Genomic DNA, 6,479 nt, shown 5'->3' with positions numbered 1-6,479 from the left:
TCATCATCATGTTTTTCCCTTCCTTTCCCTAATTCAAATAAACAAATAAATGTGTATAAAATATACCAGGTACCAAACTCAGATACAGCAACAACAGGGGATAAACCATAAGGGGTAAAAAAGAATAGAGAAATAGCTTCACATAGTACATTAAAAACAACAACCACAAAGATGTGCCTCTTGTTTCCATATCCTGCAGTTCATTTCACTTAGTCTCATCCTAGGCTGCCATTTGTATGTAGTTTTGATCTATTGCGATCCTCTTCTAGGAAATTCCTAGATGCATACCAATTATTACAATTGAGAGAAACCATGGATTCTATATTTCTTTGGCCTGGCTTACTTCACCCAAAGCAGAACCCTTGTGAAAATCAAATAGAATATTCTTCATGGTTAAACCTGATCAATAAAGATTAATTGTGACTGTCCTGGGTTAACTGGGAAATAGGTTATTTACTCTACTGGTAGATAATAATAATTTGATCTAAGAAATTGAATTCAGAATGATAGCTAATCACAAAAATGTAAAATTCTGACTTTAAAAAATTCTGTAATCTTGCTACTAAAAGGTCCTGGGCTCTTATACTTGACTTATTCAATTTCTTCACATAGTCACAATTGATTCTTCCTCAATTTTTCTATACTGATCACAGTTCTGGTTTGAAAATGTTGACAAAATTAATCAAATAGACACAAACTATCAACATATAATGAGAAACAAACCATCCTGAGTTTATGATAATATCTTATGTAAAAATTTAGAAATTCATTTGAGCCTATGTGGGTGGTTAGAATTCTACTGACATGTCCTTTAGCTAACTACTACAGTACAGCTCGACAACACCTACTACACCTGAGCCCCAGTGGATTCAGAGTTTTTCGTCTGTAAAGCTTATAGCTAGCTATATACTTATGGCGGAGTTCTCTGATAGCTGGGTTGTTGTTGTTAAATTACATGAACAACTCCAAAGGAATCAGATCTTGGGATAGTTCCAAAGGCAGGTTATTTTCCTTTCATTCCCAATTGAGTCAGAAAAATTTATTCATTTACTAGTCAGAAAATAAACTTGATGCATGTTCCTCTGGAGATCCATGTCCTGTACCTGTTTTATGGCGAAATGCCACATGTACTTCAGAAAGAAATACTTTGTCACATGGCTGTGGCCACAGCTGCTTGAGTCACAATGCACTGAGAGCTTGTAAGGTAAGCAAGGCTGAGTCCAGAAACTACTGTGGAAAACAGGTCCCTGGAGAGAAATAGTCCTGTGTTTTGGGTCACTCCCTTCCTGTAGCACAGACACTCTGGAGGCATTGGGCTATTGAGACCAATTCTGCACAGTGAGAGCTGGAGAGGTCTGAAAGAATAAACAACATTTTCATGACATTTTCCTTGTTTTAAGCTAGGGAAATCACAGTCCCTGGCCCTCTGTCACTACTACAAATGGCTTATTTCTACCTTCTCCCATTTTTTTTTCTAGTGGTTTTAACTGTAAACCACATTCTTCCTCACTGAAATTAAGAGTTAGGAAAGTGCATATATTTTGCTCAGCCATAGCCATTTCCATGAAAGAAATGATTAGTTGGGGTTTGTTGTTGTTGTTCATTAAATGACAAATCTTCTGCTGTACACAAACAAGTACCCCATTAGCTGCTTTAGTAAAATGGCAATATCTTCTCAGAGTAAATGGCTATGGAAATTAAGCATGGTCCTATTGTATTATTTTTAAATTTCAACTATATTTGAGTATCTCATGTCTCCAGTAGCATAGATGCTTTGAATTGTTGGTGGTTGGTGGGTTGATTAAATGCTTCTAAAGTAAAATGTTGATGATAAAAGAAATATCTCATTCTCTTTATTAGAAAAATAGTTACTAAGGCCTACTAAGAAAAAAAGACTTTTGAATATTTACATTCAAAGGAGCTTTGTACAATGAAGTTGCCATTCAACAAAGCAGTTTATGAATACAGTGCATCTTCATCCATGTCACCACTTTCAACAATCTTACCAACCCTCCTAATCCACCATTTCCCTGGATTTTCTTAAAAGTTCAGGCCGGGCAGTGGCGCCGGCTGCCTGGACTTGTGCCCCCGCCTAAGCCTAAGCGAGGTGGGCTGGTCTGCGCCCTTGGCCGCCTGGGGTCACCCCCGCTATTGGGCTGCGATGTGCTGTAAGAATCGCAGGGGACTGAACAGTAAGGACCGGAAGTTGAGCTTTTGCCCATTTCCTCTTCATGACAAAGAAAGACTTGCAAAGTGGTTAAAGAATATGAAACGAGATTCTTGGGTTCCCAGTAAATACCAATTCCTGTGTAGTGACAATTTTACTCCTGACTCTCTTAACATCAGATGGGGTATCCGATACTTAAAGCAAACTGCAATCCCAACAATATTTACTTTGCCTGAAGACAATCAGGGAAAAGAATCTTGTAAAAAAAAATCTCAGAAGAAAAATTTGGGAAATGAGAAAGAAATGTGTCTAAAAGCCAAGCACGAAGAATCATTGGCATCAAATGAAGCAAAGAAAAATACAGTTAAAATAGATATATTCCCTGAACACACAGAATTACTTGATTTTCCTGCCATACTGAAGCCACCAGATCCTAAAATAGCAAGTATGCAAAATAACATATTAACTCTTAATCCAGTTAAACAAAATACTGGAAAAACAAATTCTGTTTTGGAAACATCCATTAACCAAGATTTAGGTGTAAGTGATTTTCACACATCTTATGAGAATCTAAATTCTACAACTATTACTTTAACAAGTTCAAATTCAGAAAGTATTCACCAGTCTTTGGGAACCCAAGAAGTACTTGAAAAAACTACCAGTCATCTTGTTAATCCTAATTCCATTGAAGTTAAGTCAGTACAGGAAAACCAATTTTTAATCAGCACAGTTGAAGAATTAAGCATAAATAAAGACTCTGTTATTGCCATTTTTGTACCCACAGAAAATTTAAAACCTGCAGTTAATTCTTGTGTCCTAGTCCAAAATGAAACCTTAGGAATGGAAGACACAGACATTGAAGACTCCTTGTGTAAGGATATAGACCATAGTGTAGACATTTTACAAGCTGAACACTCTTACTGCAGACAAGACATCAATAAGGAACATCTTTGGCAAAAAGTCTCCAAGCTGCATTCAAAGGTAACTCTTCTTGAGCTACAAGAGCAACAGACTCTAGGAAAATTGAATTCTCTGGAAGCTCTTATTAGCCAGCTAAAAAACAGGAAAACTGGCTATCTGAAGAAAACATCAAGATTATAGAAAGTTACTATGAAGTTACTATGAAGTTATATGAAGTTACTATGATATAGAGTAAAAAAGTTTTAAGACTATACAAGCTTTTTCTAGCTAAACCAAATTCTACATAAATTAAGCTTTCTCATACAGATAGTTTTAATCTTAATGAAGCTATGAAAGTTGTTATGAACTGCATTCTGTTTCTGTAATGCTTACAGTGAGAGAAAAACTGGAGAGTTGTAGGGCAAACTTAATACTTTAAAGACCATAACAGGTCAATCCCAGTTCTACCACTAGCATGTGAATGAGGCAAGTTACTGTTTAGATGCACCTTGAAGACTGGTAATGAAAACCATTATCACTATAGTAGTTGCTTAGCTTTGTGTAGAGAGTTGTGGCTAGATATTAAGCTTCACTCCTTAATTTATACTTTGTAAAATAAGGTTACTTAGGAGACCACTAATAGTCTTTAGTCTGTTTCTGTACAGTTCCCTTCCTATTAAGATACCTTTATTAAAACATATTTTCTGTAAGAATTTATAGAAGATGGTTAGAATTTCATATAAACTATTGGAATATCCTCAATGTACTTTATTATTTAACCATTTTCTACTTACATATCTATAATATAAAGAAAAATACTATTATAATTTTATTGCAGGTAAACTGTTCTGAGGAGAGTATTCTTTGAGAAAATATGTATTTCAGTACTTTATATAGAGATGACTGTTATAGATATTTAAGTTTCTCAACATCCTGTATTTATGAAGTAATATTTGTACCAATTTTAAATATACATGTCTATTTTTGAAATCATAGTTTGTGTATATTTCATAAGGGAAGTATGCTTTTTAAAGTATGTGCGTGTCAGTTTTTAAATCCAAAATAGTAGTGTTATGCTTAATAATATTCATTCCCTCTTCTGCATATCTTACCAAAATTTCTAGGGAAGAAATTATAAGTAAGTGATGATGACCATAGGAAGGAGGCGTTGCCTTAGTGTTACAAATAAAAGAATATTTATATCCATGCTGAATTTAAGAAAAATAAGTGTAAAAGCAAACTTAGTGTTAACAATAGAAATTGGAAATATATATATATATATATTCTTTAAAGTTTTTCAGTATAATGGAATTGCCTATGCTGTTGAGTCAAGTTCTTATCAGTCTCTTAAATACTTTTACCTCTCTCTCTCTCTCTCTCTCTCTCTCTCTCTCTCTCTTTTTCTCTCTCTCTCTCTCTCCTTTTTTAAGAATACAGTAAAATAAGCATTTTGGGTGACTTAGGGGGTGCTCAATAAAAAGTTGATTCAGGATCACAAATAGTTGTTTTATTTATTTTTAATCATGCTTCACTTAGGTTTTCGAAATAGCAAAATTAATTGATATTCAATTTTGTGCCAACATAATAATAGATACAGAAGGGGGCACACTTAAAACTAAATATTCCACTTTGCATGAAATTTAAAATAAGTCCTATTTGTTTGAAGTTACAGATTTTACAGAAATTATGTATCTAGATGTATTCTTTTAGACTTAATAAATTATAGGTATTTAAGATACTTGTTGAAAGGAGTGACACTGATCAAGATGCCTTGTATTCAAAAAACTATTTTGTTAAATGTCAACTACTTAAAGATAATTAAAGATATATATGTATATATATAGACATATGTATAAGATACATTCTTGTCTTAGCTATAATCAATCAATTGAGGATATTGTCAGTCTAACATAATTAACCTCTAAGGTAATTTCACAGTTTTGGGCCTAGTTTTTTTTCATATATTTTTTATTGTAATTAATAGAAGGGTTACATTATATTCACCAGATAGAAAGTGCATTTCTTCACATACATTGATACCCTTTCTCATGTCTTGGTTCCCATTTCCCTCCCCCCACCCTCACCCCTCATCTTGTTTTCCTCCCTTCCCTATCCAACTTCAAATAACCAAATACGCATGTATACAATATATCAGATAATCAGGTGAAATACTGTAACAATATGAGATAACCAAGGGACAGCAAAAGAGATGAGAAATAACATAGTACATTAAGGACAACAATCACTCAATATATGGCTTTTTTTCTATATCCTGGAGGTTTGAGCCTAGTTTTATTATTTACATTATTACAAGAGCTTATTAGCAAATTTTGTATTATGAGTCCTCCGTCGTGGATTTTGCTGTTCAATTTTTAAACTATAGATCTAGGGCCAGGAATTTGGCCTAGTGGTAGAGTGCTTTCCTATCATGCAGGAAGACCCAGCTTCAATTCCTTGGTACCACATACATAGAAAAGCCAGAAGTGTTGGTGCTGTGGCTCCAATGGTAGAGCACTAGCCTTGAGGAAAGCATAAGGACAGTGCTCAGGCCCTGAGTTCAAGCCCTAGGACTGGCAAAAAAAAAAAAAAACTATAGATCTAGCTATATCACCCCACCTTTCACTTAGTTTTCTACCTTGGAAGTCTCAAATATTCTCTAATGCCTACAAAATAAAGCTAAACTTACCATGAAAAAGAAAAAGTTCAGGCCATATATAATGAGTGATTGTTGTCCTTAATGTACTATGTTATCTCTCATCTCTTTTGCTGTCCCTTGGTTATCTCATATTGTAGCAGTATTTCACCTTGTTATCTGATATATTGTACACTATGCCTATTTGGTTATTTGAAATCAGATAGGGAAGGGGGAAAAACAAGATGAGGGACAGGGGTGGAGGGAGGGAAATGGGGGCCAACACATGAGAGAGGGTATCAATGTTTGTGAAGTAATGCACCTTCTATCTGGTGAATATAATGTAACCCTTCTATTAATTACAATAAATATATGAAAAAAGAGTTCAGGCCGTGTATTGAATTACTTTGCCATTTAACAAAACAGCTTATACAAATTGAGCCATGTCAACCTTTCAACATTTCTATCCTCCCCAACTTTGGCCCACCTCTTATGAGTATATTGTAGCCTACCAAGCTGTAATCAAGCATGTTTATAGGTCTTATTTATATTAATAAGATAGTAAAGGAAGAAGCTTCATATACCAAAAAATAAAAAACTAAACTAAACTAAATCTCAGCAACCTTAAGTAGTAATTACCAGATGAAAGACTAGCTTCTCTAAATTTTATCACCAAGACTGGACTCATACTGCTTCCTAATTCTGATTGTTGCTTTGGTTAATATGATGACACTCTGACCAGTCTTAAAATAAAATACACGTCTACAGCTTTCAAGAGTT

General features: G+C 34.4%; 1 pseudogene; it reads left to right on the top strand.

Moving 5' to 3' along the window:
- Window positions 1–2,192: 2,192 nt before the first annotated feature.
- LOC150064223 (THAP domain-containing protein 5 pseudogene) lies at window positions 2,193–3,318 on the top strand (annotated as a pseudogene).
- The last annotated feature ends 3,161 nt before the right edge of the window (window positions 3,319–6,479 follow it).

The sequence above is a fragment of the Megascapheus bottae genome, chromosome 4, assembly GCF_031878675.1.
Source record: "Megascapheus bottae isolate mThoBot1 chromosome 4, mThoBot2.hap1, whole genome shotgun sequence".
In the NCBI taxonomy this organism is placed as follows: domain Eukaryota; kingdom Metazoa; phylum Chordata; class Mammalia; order Rodentia; family Geomyidae; genus Megascapheus; species Megascapheus bottae.
Note: the sequence above shows the minus strand (reverse complement) of the source record. Positions and strands in the feature narration are given on the sequence as shown.